General features: G+C 39.7%; 1 pseudogene; it reads left to right on the plus strand.

Annotated features, from left to right (window-relative positions):
- The first annotated feature begins 3,367 nt into the window (after positions 1 to 3,367).
- LOC112668881 (plasminogen activator inhibitor 1 RNA-binding protein-like) lies at positions 3,368 to 4,946 on the plus strand (annotated as a pseudogene).
- The last annotated feature ends 10,763 nt before the right edge of the window (positions 4,947 to 15,709 follow it).

Raw genomic sequence — 15,709 nt, forward strand, 5'->3', positions numbered from 1 at the left:
AGAGGGAGGGAAAGGCTCACTAAAAGCTTATGGAATACACAGAAGAGCTGAGCACCAGAACAAAGACTCATTTAAAAGGGCAAAGGAAACACTAGATGGCTGTTAATGGTGAACTGAATATGATAAATTATTGCTTAAATCACTTGGTTTCACTCCTTGTTGTTATGCACAGTTAATTGGAGAGAACAAAATGCTGAGGCTGGCTGTACTGGTTGGGAGATGGCAGCAGTCTCCGGCTTGTAGCTTCTCCAGGACCACAGAGCCATCATGCAGGGATGACAAACGTGGGGCCAATCTCACTCCCTAGCCCCCTGCAGTCGCCCGATCCCATTACCCACACTCTGGTCCCCTGCAGGCTTTAGCTTTTTGCAGCGAAGTGTCCTAATGGAGAGTGAATCAGAGGGATGATCTGAGTGGCAGGATGTCACCTTATGATCCCCCAAGCTCTGAACACCAAACTTGCCCCCTCAGGGCCCCAGTCAGATGTCTCTCACCCCAAAGAAAGCCAGGTAGCCTCAATTACAGGTTTAATCTCTATTCAAAAACTTGGATTTTGACAGTTTTTTCTTATGTTTCATATATATATATATATATATATATATATATATATATATATCTCCTAAGTTCCTACTAAATTATAAAGCACTTAGTGGAGAAAAGGGTTAAGGAAATCCAGAAATGAGTAGGACATAGCTTCTGCCTTTACTCAGTTGAGAGAACAGACATTGAACTCATTGTGGGCTCCATAGGAAAAAAATCTTTCTACCACTTAATTTAGAACAAAGAATCTGTTAAAGTCTGGGATTTTATTAATAATCCTGTGGCAAAGGGAGAATAAGCAGGCAAAGTGAGCCTGATAACAACATCAGCAAAATAAAAAACAGAAACATACAGAACTGTTAAAGATTAGAATTTCACAAATAATGTTTATATGACAATTAATTAGGCTTAGAGAGTTATAGTTACATGATATGGAAGACAACATTCAAATGTTGAAGTCTTACATGTCTACGAGATAGTTTAACAAATACTATCAAGAGACATTATGGTTACAGAAATAGAAAAAGAGAATTATAAGATACAACACAAGTATAAGTTTGAAGACATGGCCATGTTTTCCTAAACATGAATTTAAATTTATATTTAATCTTATGTTTAAAGACTCTTCTCAACCTTCAGTTTTATCACAAGAAAAAGTTTTTAATTGCTATACTCCTTTCATTAAGTTTTTGTGTAAATAAATGTTATCTCAAGAGAAAAAGCTTTTTCACAAGACTGTTAATTAGAGGCTTGCAGGCTCTTCTCAGAGTCAGGAGTCAGTACAGGAAAATAAAACAACAACAATAACAACAACAACAACAAAAAATATATATATATACACTACACACACGCACATCTCAGAATTAAAATGCTAACAAAGAATAAAATATGGAATAATGGTTTCTCTATTAGAAAATATGAGCTTAAGGAGGGCTCTGGAACAACATTTCTGTCATTATGGGGAGCTGAATACCTTCAAAAATTCTTGCATTTGAAAGAACTAGTATACTGGATAACACAGTAAAAGGTGAAAACTTTTTTTTTTTTTTAATTTATTTATGATAGTCACAGAGAGAGAGAGAGAGGCAGAGACACAGGCAGCGGGAGAAGCAGGCTCCATGCACCGGGAGCCCGATGTGGGATTCCATCCCGGGTCTCCAGGATCGCGCCCTGGGCCAAAGGCAGGCGCTAAACCGCTGCGCCACCCAGGGATCCCTAAAAGGTGAAAACTTAAAGGCATTAAGTGCCTTGGTCAGTTAAGCAGCCAAGTCTTGAGGTCAGCTCAAGTAATGATTTCAGGGTTGTGAGATCCGGCCCCATGTTGGGCTCCACACTGAGCATGGAGTCTGCTTAAGATTCTCTCTCTCTCTCTCTCTCTGCCCCTACCCCACTCTCTTTCTCAAAAAATAAAATTAAATAAATAAAAATAAATAAAAGATGAAAAATTAAAACATTTAAAAAGCTCTGAGGACTCTACAGATAAAGACAAAGAAGAAACCTTTGGATGGAAAAGTATTGGAACCAGCTTTTACCTAAAGGATCTCTGCCAAGCCTTGGAGACCTCACATTTCCAATAGATTGTTGCATAGGGTGTGGGACATGCCAAAAGCCTAGGGGTCATCTAAAATGGGATATGCAAGAGCAGTTCATTGTGTAAGGTGGGAGCATCAAAGGGCTTACACCCATAATGCAAAGTGAACAAGAAATAAAATCTGCCTCTAGAAGGAGACTAGCAGAAGCAAACACAAATCCTTTCTGGTGAAATCCCACTGTGATCAAGGACCTCAAGCAATCCTCACAATAATGTTTTAATAAAACTTAACATTTCACAATGAAAATCACAAAGCACACAAGGAAATAAGTCACCATGAATGAGAAGTAATCAGAGCAATGGATAACACAAAGATTTTAGTTTCCAGAGTTATCTGACAGAAAATTTAGGAATTAATAAAAAAGCTTAAAAATATGAAAGGACAAGAGACTATAAATAATGACCCTTGCAAATTTTTAAATAAATCAAAAAATATCTAGAAAGTAAAATATAAGAACTGCAATTAGAAATGCAATACATAAATAAAACAGCAGATTAGACATATATGAAGAGAAAAATTTAAAACTGAAAGCTAAATATAAGTAAATTAGACCAAAGTGCAGCACAGGATGCAAAATTAGTAAGAAGGGTTAAAAGACATGGAAGGTAGATTGAACCTAATATAAGTTCAAACTCAAGTTTCAAAAGGAGATAATAGAATGAAGAAAAGAACATTCAAAGAATGGAGAAATTCCCAGAGTTGTTAGGAAAGATCAATCTTCAAGTCCAAGAATCACAATAAATCCAAAGAAGGGGAAAAAATTTTAATAAAAAAAAATTCAGAACATCAAAAGTGACTAGATTCTAAAACCTTGCATGGAGAAAAGACAAATCATGTACCAATGGATAGTAATTTAATTGATGGCTGACACCTCACCAGCAATAAAATAATCCAGAAAGGAGCAGAATAAAATGTCCAATGGAATGAGAGAGGGAAAAAAGGCAAACCTAAAATTCCATGTTGATAAAACTATCTTTCAAGGACAACAGAGAAATATAGACAATTTTGGACAAAAACTAAGAAAAGTTTATCAACAAAAGATCCTCATTAAAAATATACCTCAAGCTGAAAAAAATTTTCCCAGGTGGAAAATCTGAGACACATGAAAGTGTGCTGAGTAAAAACATGGTAATATGGAGCCCTGCCATCTTGTGGGAAAAGCTCAATGAGCAGGTACTCTTGGCTCAGGGTAGCCTGCTACAATCCATGAAGGAACATACCGCTGAGCCATCATCATGCCTGAGCACTTACAGGAAGGCTTTTGCTGTGTGGTCACCAACTAATTCAACCAGTTATTTGATGATGAATTGGACCCCTCTGAGGTTTTGAAGGCAGCAAAGAACAAGACAAAAGAAGCCAGCAGGGGCAGCTTGGCCCTGGGGCCAAGAGGGCATCTCAGGCCACAGCTCAGACCAACCCCAACACAGCAGGCAAACAGCTGCCTGAAGAGTCCCAGAAAGACCGCAAGAACCCACTGCCCCCACAACGTTAGTATGGTTGAGAAGGAGGAGACACAGCCAACCGTGGCACTTAAGAAAGAAGGAATAAGACGTGTTAGAAGAAGACTTGGTCAACAGTTGCAGCGTGAAGGGAGAATAATTGACAGGAGACCAGAAAGGTGACCATCTTGTAAACTACAATTTGAAAAGCCACTTAAAGAAAAGGATGGGGACACCTGGGTGGCTCAGCGGTTGAGCATCTGCCTTTGGCTCAGGGCATGATCCCAGGATCTGGGATCAAATCCCACAATGGGCTCCTTTCATGGAGCCTGCTTCTCCTTCTGTCTGTGTCTCTGCCTCTCTTTCTGTGTCTCTCATGAATAAATAAATTAAAATTAAAAAAGAAGAAAAGGATGAAGGAGGAGACTTTTCAGTTGATAGACAGATTATTGGACTGGCCTATCAGAGGCTGTGGTGGTCTTGGAAGAAGTTGAGGAGGCCGGGGCATGGAATGGACAGAGGATATGGGCTTGATTCTGGGAGCAAATGTCAATTTGATAGGTATTGTGGAAGTGACATTACAGAGGCCTGAAGCATAGGGACAAATGTGGAGGTCGTGGATCTCAAAACTGGGAAACTTTCAAGATGAATTAACAAGAGTCCCCAAAATACATTGGAAAAACTGTTATAATTGCAGTAATTTGGATCAATCAAATGTGACTGAGGAAACACCAGAAGGTGAAGAACATCCAGTTGCACACACTGAAAATGAGAACAAAGTTGAAGTAAAAGAAGACGGTCCCCCCAAAAATGACTTTGGATGTGTGAAAAGCTATTCAAAATAAAAACCGGGCAGGGATCCCTGGGTGGCGCAGTGGTTTGGCGCCTGCCTTTGGCCCAGGGTGCAATCCTGGAGACCTGGGATCGAATCCCATGTCGGGCTCCTGGCATGGAGCCTGCTTTTCCCTCTGCCTGTGTCTCTGCCTCTCTCTCTCTCTGTGTGTGACTATCATAAATAAATAAAAATTAAAAAAAAAACTGGCAAAAGTAGATTTTAAATCTGAAAACTAAATGAAGATGCCCATGGGCAGTAGAAGAGGGGATCTGTCCTTCCTAAGTCAGAGAGTGAAAAGGCTCATGCGGAATATATAATTATGGATCATCATTTCCAAAAGCCATCGATTGATACAATGTCTTAGCTGGAGATCAGTTTTATCAGATCAGTCCATCCAGAACTTGGTGGCAGGGGAGGATGATGTGGCCTTGGGCATGATGGACGTCCAAATCCAAAACCATGGCAGCAGAACTGACAAGTCAAGTGCTTCTGCTCCTGATGTAGATGACCCTGAGGCATTCCCAGCTCTGCCTTAACTGGTTGCCACAAAACAACCCTGATTCCTTTATAGACTCTCACCTCTCTGGTTTTGCATGCTTAAGGATCCCAAACAGCTTAAGAATTGAAAAAAAAAAAAAAAAAGACTATCGTTCATACCATTCACATCTAAAGACTGAATTATATCTGTTTTGAAATTGAACTTCTTTTGTTACACAGAAGTGAGAATATGGTAGTCAGCTTTGTATTTAGAAACATATTGGTAGCAGGGATGTTTTCATAATTTTCAGAGATTATAGATTCTTCACAAATACTTTTGTATTGCTGCTTGCAAATATGCATTTCCAAACTTGAAATATATGTGTGAACAGTGTGTACCAGTTTAAAGCTTTCATTTCATTTGTTTTTTTAATTAAGGATTTAAATGTTCTCCCAATTACAATCTGGTCTCTTTTTTAAAAAGATTATTTATTTATTTATTTATTTGAAACAGAGAGAGTGAATGAGAGAGAAAGAGAGAGAGAGAAAGAGAGCATGAGTTGGGGGGAAGGGCAGAAGGAGAGGGAGTAGCAGGCTGTCCCACAAGCAGGAATCCAGACTTGGCTCTGTCCTGGGACACCTGGATCATCACCTGATTCAAAGCCAGAGGCATGACTGACTGAGTCACCCCGGCACCCCTACAAGCTGGTTTTAAACATTGGACATAATAACAGCTTTAATACTTTCTTTGCATTTTCACACATGGTCTGTTGAGTCATGTAAACTTTGATTTGTCCAATTTTATCTTGTGTGGAACACTAATACTACTTTATGTATCTTAACTTAGTTTTAATATTTTCATTTCTGGAGACGCCTACATGGCTCAGCAGTTGAGCTTCTGCCTTCAGCTCAGAGTATGATCCCAGGTCCGGGGATCCAGTCCCACATCAGGCTCCCTGCGAGAAGCCTGCTTCTCCCTCTGTTTATGTCTCTGCCTCTTCCTCTGTGTCTCTCATGAATAAATTAATAAATAAATATTTTAAATTTTTTTTTCATTTTTGAGGAAAATCTGTTTTTGTTTCCCATAATAGCTATTATATATGCTAAATCTTTAAATACAGAAATAGCAGTATTTGAGCAAATTCAAAGCACATTGGTTTATTAATCCTTGCTCTTTCATGATTCATTAAGTTCAAAATTATAATTGATTCACAATTACAACTATTTACTTCTAAAATGTATGACTTTTCCATTTTAAAAACCAAACTAGACATTTTGTTGGTGCAAGTTTAAGCTACTTATTTTTGATACACATCCTTTCAAGTGAAGTAGTTTTATGGGTATTGAGGTTTTTTTTTTCCACTCCAAAAGTAGATGGAACAAGATAATTTGGCCACTGCATAATATTTAAATTGTTCTGTAAAATAAGTGTCTGTCCACTCAGCATGATTTGTGTGTGTGGAAGGTCCCAAATAAAACTTGTTCTTCCGAAGACAGTCTCTTCAATAAATGGTTCTGGGAAAATTGGACAGCCACATGCAGAAGAATGAAACTAGACCACTCTCTTGCACCAGACACAAAGATAAACTCAAAATGGATGAAAGATCTAAATGTGAGACAAAATTCCATCAAAATCCTAGAGGCGAACACAGGCAACACCCTTTTTGAACTCAGCCACAGTAACTTCTTGCAAGATACATCCATGAAGGCAAAAGAAACAAAAGCAAAAATGAACTATTGGGACTTCACCAAGATAAGAAGCTTTTGCACAGCAAAGGATACAGTCAACAAAACTAAAAGACAACCTACAGAATGGGAGAAGATATTTGCAAATGACGTATCAGACAAAGGGCTAGTATCCAAGATCTATGAACTTCTTAAACTCAACACCAAAGAAACAAACAATCCAATCATGAAATGGGCAAAAGACATGGACAGAAATCTCACAGAGGAAGACATAGACACGGCCAACACGCACATGAGAAAATGCTCCGCATCACTTGCCATCAGGGAAATACAAATCAAAACCACAATGAGATCCCACCTCACACCAGTGAGAATGGGGAAAATTAACAAGATAGGAAACCACAAATGTTGGAGAGGATGCGGAGAAAAGGGAACCCTCTTACACTGTTGGTGGGAATGTGAACTGGTGCAGCCACTCTGGAAAACTGTGTGGAGGCTTCTCAAAGAGTTAAAAATAGACCTGCCCTACGACCCAGCAATTGCACTGCTGGGGATTTACTCCAAAGATACAGATGCAATGAAACGCCGGGACACCTGCACCCCGATGTTTCTAGCAGCAATGGCCACAAGAGCCAAACTGTGGAAGGAGCCTCGGTGTCCATCGAAAGATGAGTGGATAAAGAAGATGTGGTCTATGTATACAATGAAATATTCCTCAGCCATTAGAAACGACAAATACCCACCATTTGCTTCGACGTGGATGGAACTGGAGGGTATTATGCTGAGTGAAATAAGTCAATCGTAGAAGGACAAACATTATATGTTCTCATTCATTTGGGGAATATAAATAATAGTGAAAGAAGGGAAGGGAGAAGAAATGGGTAGGAAATATCAGAAAGGGAGACAGAACATGAAAGACTCCTAACTCTGGGAAATGAACTAGGGGTGGTGGAAGGGGAGGAGGGTGGGGGGGTGGGGGTGACTGGGTGACGGGCACTGAGGGGGGCACTTGACAGGTTGAGCACTGGGTGTTATTCTGTATGTTGGCAAATTGAACACCAATAAAAAATGAATTTATTATTAAAAAAAAAACTTGTTCTTCCATGATCAACAGCCCTTTAACCCTTCTTTTTTCTAAAGAAATCAAAGGGCGCGGATTCAAAAAAACAAAAACAAAAACAAAAAAAACAAAGGGCACTGATTCATATGATAAGATGGGAGAGTATGTTAATTTTTGGAATTTGGAAAGCAGGTAACTACTTTATAAGGTTGGAACAGCAGCACCATCCATGAAATATAAACCTAAAATCTTATTGTTTCTTAATTTCCTACATTGCTATTAATTTTGGTTTTGATTCAGATGACCGTTCCACAGAAAGTGGTATCTTTTACCTCTTCCATTGGAAAATTAGGCTAATGGATGCCTTGAATGGGAGCATCACCACTTACTAAAATATACATGGAGAGAATTATCAACAAACAGATTTTCTAGGATCTTTTTTATAGTCTAATGCCACATTTATTGGTAAACAGGAGAGGAATTTAGTGTACAGTTTTAAAGATCTTTTGTCACTCAGTATTTTCTACCTGTGTACAGTAATATCCCGTTTTTAAAACATTGAAGATCTTAAATCATAAAATGTCTGCTATTTAGCTCATTCATTCTCCTGTATACTTCTAAAAGATAAATTGTACAGTAAAGAGTTATTCATTTGGATTAGATTTACTAATCTAGTTACTTGTTAGTTTGACATCTTAGGAAGGATGCAATTGGTTTTTAATGATGGATAAACGTTTGTGCTGGTGTTTTGGAACTTTGATGCTGAGCATGTTCCACACTGGTGCTAATATCTAATATAATTTTATATTTACAAACATAAAAAAGTATGTTAATATGTGGGTAAAGCTAAACAAACATTGACTTAGTAATAATTAGTATAATAAAAATAGTAAAACAATTAGTAGTAATAAAAATTAGTAATAATAATAATAATACAGTAATAATAATAATGCTTAATTTGAGGGGTAAAAGGTAGGCTAGAAATAAAATACTGGATATCAAGAAGAGGGGATTAAAGCATTCTTAGGGTCTTTGTCTAATTCAGTAGGATTAAAATGTTGATTAACTTTAATGTAGGCACATTAAAATAACTTGCTAAGAAATAGACATACAGTGTATAGCTTGCAAGCAGGTTGATAAGAAAATTTTAATAAGAAAAAGAAAAAAAAGGCAAGGATGGAGATTGTTGGACATTTTCCAAGTGGAATAAACCAATCAGAAAAGATTCCACATACACGAGGTACCTGGAGTAGTGAATTCACAGAGAATGTAGAATGATGATTTCCAGGGGCTGGAGGGAGAGGAGAGTAGGGGACTGTTGTTTAATGGATATAGAGTTTCAGTTATGCAAGATAAAAAGAGTTCTGGAGGTTGGTCTCATGACAATGTGAATGTATTTGATACTCAAACTGTACACTTAAAGTAGTTGATGGTAAAATTTTATGTTATGTATATTTTACCACATTTTTTTTAAAAAAAGAAAAAAGAACAGAGACTATTTGAATAAATCAGAAAAGAGTACATTAATTAAAGAAAACCATAAGGTAATAGAAATATCTTAGATATAAGTAATTTTTTTAATTTATTCATGAGACACAGAGAGAGAGAGAGAGAGAGAAAAGCAGGCTCCATGCAGGGAGCCTGATGTGGGGACTCGATCCCGGGTCTCGAGGATCATGCCCTGGGCTGAAGGCAGCGCTAAACCGCTGAGCCACCCAGGCTGCCCGATAGCAGTAATTACTATAAAGGTTAATAGAACTCTCTAGTTTCAAACAATATTGTCTTATTAGACTTAAAATTAAAAATCCAGTTGCAGGTTCGTTATGAGACATAATTAAAACATAAGGAAATAGAAATACTTTGTCAAAGAAAAAATACACATACTGTCACAAACCAAGTTTCCATATTTATGAGAATTGTTTCTCAGTTTTTACACAAGCAAAGCATCCATTCACACCTCACATAAGACATTTTTGCATGTAGGGGACATTATTGAAGGCCTGGGGAGACAGTGGCAGGGCCTGTACATTACCGAAATATAAACCTTTTCAAATCAAAGATTGTACACTTCAGACCTGAATGGTTCTTTGGTCACCCCTCAAAGCCCCATGTCTCACTTGACCTCACTGGCTTAATCCTTCTCCCCTTCATCTCACCCCTGTTTTTGGCAACCAGGGTCTTCAATTCTTTTTGCTCTTGATTGAGAGGAATTCAGCTTTCTCCAGTCCCTCTGTTCAAATCCAGAGGAGCCTTCCTCCTCAGAAGGTAGTGATTTATGATTACATGTGGAACTAGAAGTAGCGGGACGCCTGGGGGGCTCAGTGGTTGAGCGTCTGCCTTCGGCTCAGGGTGTGATCCCGGAGTTCGGGGATCGCGTCCCACATCGGGCTCCCAGAGTGGAGCCTGCTTTTCCCTCTGCCTGTGTCTCTGGCTCTCTCTCTGTGTCTCTCATGAGTAAATAGATAAAATCTTTAAAAAAAAAAAAAAAAAAAAAGAACTAGGAGTAGCTGGGGGAATAATTTAATAACCAATACTGCTCAGAGTGTGGATCCTTTGAGAGCAGTGGTTTCTAAACAGGGTTGAGAAACAAAGTCTCTGAAAGCTTCCCTTCAGACCGTCTTAATCAAATGTTCTATGGTGGATTTGGATCCATGTGCATCTCTGCTAAAAATAAAAAATAAAAAAAAATGAATGAAAGAAATAAAGAGAAAACAATATGGGTAAAATTATTATTGATGAGTACATAGTGATTACTCAAAACAAACAAACAAAAAAAGAATGGGTTTCTGCTTCATAATGAATTTCTCCAGGCTAGTCCAGCTCTCATAGTTTGTCTGAAATGTTGCCATGGTTTCTTCCCTAGCCAGCCAGGCTCCATTCCTCTTCCCCTCCCTCTGCCCTACACATGCCACTTCTGAGACCAGAGCTACTCAGATGGTTTGGAGAACTCCCCAGTAGCTATTGAATAAGAGTTACACAACCTTGAACATGTCACTTAATCTCTCTGTGCCTCAGTTTCTTCATCTGTAAGTTATAGAAAACTATAACTCTCATGAGGAGTGAGGTTGATATGAGAATGAAGAATTAGTGTTAATAAAGAATTTCAAACATTGCCTGACACGTCATAAGCATTCAAATGTCAGCCATTACTACTGTTTATGTTATTTTTTTCATTCTGCCTTGTTCTGGTCACAACTGTCCACACTGCAGATAGAGCTGTACACTATGGCCCTACCTTCACCTACCTTTCTAGACTCATTTCTCACTGTGACTCAAATTGGATCATCTCCACCACCACCCCAAATATGCCTATGAGTTTTATTTCTGCACTTTTGCTCACTCTGTAATTTCTACTAGGATGCACATTTTTTGTCTTTATATATTGGTTAATAGGCAGATCAGTCATTTTTTAAATGTATAACTCAAGTGTTACCTTATTTCCAGACTTCCTCTTCCTATTACCTTCCAATATCAAATCTGTATCACTTCCAGCCAGGAACATTTGAATAGTCAAACCACCCTCAGCTTCTCCCCACCAATATCACCATCCTTGATGTTTCCAGAAAATTCTTTTCTCCTTAGAAGAACATTCTCTGATTACCTGTAATGTGCCAAGCACTGCCAGAACCTTCCACAATATTTCATTACTTACCACAAGCACCCACATAATGCAGGTATTACCATTCCTATTTTACAGGCAAGAAAACTGATACTCATTGCCGAGGTCACTGAGCTAGTGGTGCAAGGGCCAGGATTTCAAATCAGGTCTATTTCCTCCAGTACCTATACTCATTCCACAAGAATTGTCTCTGAGCCATGTTTGTAATTTTTGCAACTTCTATACTATTAAGTTATTATTTTTATTTAAAATCAAGTCAATTTTCTTGCTTTTATTTATTTCATTTATTTGGAAATTTATTTGAAGTTCGATTTGCCAACATATAGTATAGCACCCAGTACTCATTCCATCAAGTGCCCTCCACAGTGCCTGTCACCCAGTCACCCCATCCCCTACCCACTTCCCCATCTGCAACCCTTTGCTTCCCAGAGTTAGGAGTTTCTCATGGTTTGTCTCCCTCTCTAATTTTTCCCACTCAGTTCCCCTCTTTTTCCTTATAATCCCTTTCACTATTTCTAATATTCCCCATGTGACTGAAACCATATGATGATTGTCCTTCTCTGATTGTAAATCAAGTAAATTTTTAATCTTAAATATGTTCTTAAAAATCTGAATGTTACTACTATCCATTAAAAATAACACTTGCCATAAATAGAAAGTAATCCTGAATAATAATACCATGAAGGTAACATTAGGTCTGGTCTGTGCCTCCAGCCTTGGGTCCCTTCATTCTTCCCATGCCCTTCCTACTTTGGCCATCGCAGTTTGCTTTCTGTCCTTAGTGTTTACCATGCCTCCTAAAGCCACAGGGCATTTGCACATGCTGTTAACATGCTCAGAACATTCTTCCCCACCCTCTTAGCTTACTTAAACTCCTTCTAACCTTTCCAATACCAGTGTAAGATATTTCCCTAGGAAAACCTTCACAGACCTCCCTCAGTGGACCAAACCCCCCAACTCCTGGGTAGCACTACAGGTCTCTCCTCAGCATTTCTCCCACTTTTCAATTTTTTATGGGATCATTAACATCTGTCTTTCCCTCTGGATTATGTAACTTCCACCAGAGCTATGAACACTATTGGTTCTGCTTACCACTGAATTTCTAGAATCAAGTATTGTTACTTAATGGTATTTGCTGAATGAGCAAATGAATGAATGATTCCTAGATTTTTGAAATATCAAGTAGTAAAGTCCTGCAATTCCTTGTAGGTGTAAGTCTTCTCTTCCCTACTCTCAGCTTATGTGTTTCCGACTTGACGCTAAGGCATGGAAAATACTGCAAGCTGTCTATAGTGAGGCTGCAACTGCTTTCTGGTATCATGGGGGCAGAGCGTAGCATGTTGCTCACAGGTTTTGAGAGTCAGAGCTTTCTGAATGTTCTGAGTCCTCCAGTTATTGCCATTTTCATGTTCATTCTCTGTAGACCTGCTCCATGTCATTTAGATGAACCTATGACAGGCAGGGATTTCAATATGTAATATAAACACATAACTAACAAAGTTTAAAATGGACTTCCCTGAATCTTTAAACTTCACACTTCCTAAAACTCTTCTCTGCCAAGTCTACATGGTGCTCCTCCAAAGCCTCTTCTGACTTGGATTTCCCGTCTCCACTGCCAGTCTCTAACACATGACCTTGTCTTCTGGCATCTGGACCATTATAACACATCCCTCTAGCCTCTGTCTTCTTTAACCTATTCCCTAAACAGTCAAAAATTCAAGTATAAGCAGGCTGTCTCTCAGCTGAAAAACCTTGTCTCCAGTTCCCTCCCAAATCTCAAAACTTCCCCAGCAAACAGTTAAGGCCTTCTTCAGCATGGCCCCAACCTCCCATTCAGCGTCTTTACTCCACAAGGGAGAATGCTGTTCTGTGGTCACACTGAGATTGAGCCTAGGCCTGCAGCCTGCCCCCAGCACATATCACAGGCACTGCAGTGCCCCACACTGGGGACCAGACAGAAGGGGATTGTGCATGAGGCAAAGCCACACCTGAGGAGACACTCAGAAAAACAGGCAATGCTGGCTGCTCAGGGTATCTAATGCTGGGGACAGGCATCCTTTTCAGCACAACTCTGGACGTGAATGAAAGAATCTCTTTCTGCTTTCTTTAAGGGGAAAAAATTACCAATTTACCTTGAAAGAATAGAACTATTTACTTCATATGGAAAAACTTGGAGCACTGCACTCAGAAGACTGGAAGAAAGAAGGGATTCACTTCTAGAGGCAAAGTGGTTTTTAAAACATCTTTCCGGGAAGGGAAGTTAATGGGTGAGCAGCACAACATAAGACCTGGAACCACTGCAAACAAGTATGGCATGGTGATCCCAGTCATTAATGGGAGTTAGGGGTCACAGCTAACTCCCATTAATGACTGGGATCACCATGCCAGGCTCACTGCAAGAGCACAGACAGGTCACTATCCTCTCCAAGTCTGTACCATGCAAACTGTAAACTGAATGCCTTTGGAAAGGGAGGAGGACCAGGAGAGATGTGTGAGAAGGTGCTATAACTGTAACCAGGCTTCCGAGCCCAGGAGAGATTTGGGGGCTTTTCGATTTTCTAGTAGGTGATGATGTCTAGCAGGGAGCAGCTCACAGTTGGATTAGGTCCGACCCAGAATTTGGTCCTGAGCATTGATGCATCAGAAATATTTCATTTATTTAATAAAACAGTTGTGATTGTTCTCCTGGGCAGCCTCTTCCCAGCATCAGGATTCTGGGAAGCCAAATTAGTAACCAGAAGTTTATTCACTGGGGGTGGAAGTGAGGCAAAGGCAACCAGACAGTTGTAGACACATTTTTGTTTTTGCTTTATACTCAAAACTTACACACAGCCTGAAATTTTTGATGCAGTGGAGAGCTGGTGTGCCTAAAACCCAGGGTGAGATATACCAGAACACCAGACACAGTACCTCATTCCCTGGGCTGCAGCTGAATAAATCTGGACATTGGTTTTCTCTGGTCTTCCTTTGCCCCTCTGTAGACTTCCACACTTCTGCCTGCGTCTGTCATTACCATGTCACTGTTTCCAAGGTTACAATTTATTTGATGTGGCTCCTTATCTTCCTCGTTCAGAAAAACCCTAATCTCAAATTAACCATGTGTTTACAAGCCATGTCTAGAGTTGGGCTTCCCATCTATTAGGGAAATTCTTATTACCCAGAGGAGTCACTTCCTGACCTGATGGACAAACACAAAGGGTACAACTGTCTGTCTCCCCTTACACCTTAATTACATGTCCAAGAAGCAGTTCAGAAATGCAGACCTGGAAAATGGCCTCAAGTCGGCTCCAGTATAAATCAGATCTCTGTCAGCTGAGAACTAAAAACCAAGGCAACCAGTGCTTCCCAGGCCCAGATTTATGGGATGTCTTTAGGAATTGGTCTTGAGTCTTTCTGCACACTCACCCATGGTCCTGGGAAAGAGCAGCAGGCCATTGACACAGCAGATTTTTGAGGTCATGTGCCATAGTGGGTGGCCATCCTAAGGCAAAGGATGAGGCTAGCAACAGAGCAATCAAGGGGGAAATCACAGTTCAAAAACCATCAAGGACAGGGAGGGACCCCACTTGGCCTCAGATTTTCCAATGTGTGGGATGAATCTGACACAGAGTGCAAAGTGAGACAGCATTGACTCAGAACTATGGGACTGAGTATAAGACAAAAGTAGGGACTAGGGTCAATACTAGAGCTGGCAGGGAGGGCCAAAAAGCTGAGTACTCAGGAGGTAATGCTAGCCTGCTGCCTGCTTTGTTGGGACCACACCTGAACCAGCTCAGGATGCAGAATTCCTGGAACTTTTAATGAGTGTAAAGGGCATTTTCCACAGAGCAAGAGGAAATGAGCTTTACACCCAACAAAGTGCACAAATCATCCTAGCCTGCTAAGCATCACTTTTCTTAATGGTTTAATGGGCCCTGGGTAAACAGTAGGTGAGCCCCTGATTTAAATGGAAAAGTCTGAGTTTATAGAATGCAGCCCCACAGAGTTAATAAAGCAGGGTGGGGAGCTACTTTGAAGCAGATACTCTTATATGAACCTAAAGGGACATAAAAGAACACTTATGGACTGTTCTATTGAAATAAGCTTAAAGAACCATTTCATTTATTAAGGGAAAGAAATTTCTGTGAAAGTAGGGAATCAACAGAAATACTGCATGGTGTCATGCTACATAATAAAGATGGTTGATGGCTCAGGAAAGGGGTGAGAGCAGAAGAGGGAAGCCAGGAAGGAGGACCCCGGCCCAGTCTCAGGAGCCTGGGCTGTCATGTAACACCTACCACTAACTGTAGTCTTGGGAGAGCCCATTCTGGCCCTTGGTTTCCATTATCTGTGAAGTTGCTATAATAATAATAGCAACTGACACTTAATGAGAACTTCCTCCAAATGCCCGATACACATTCCAAGCATCTTATATAAGTATTTCATTTAATTGTCACAATGATCTAATGAGGTAGAAGAAAA

This window comes from Canis lupus, chromosome 23 (genome assembly GCF_003254725.2).
Source record: "Canis lupus dingo isolate Sandy chromosome 23, ASM325472v2, whole genome shotgun sequence".
Lineage (NCBI taxonomy): Eukaryota > Metazoa > Chordata > Mammalia > Carnivora > Canidae > Canis > Canis lupus.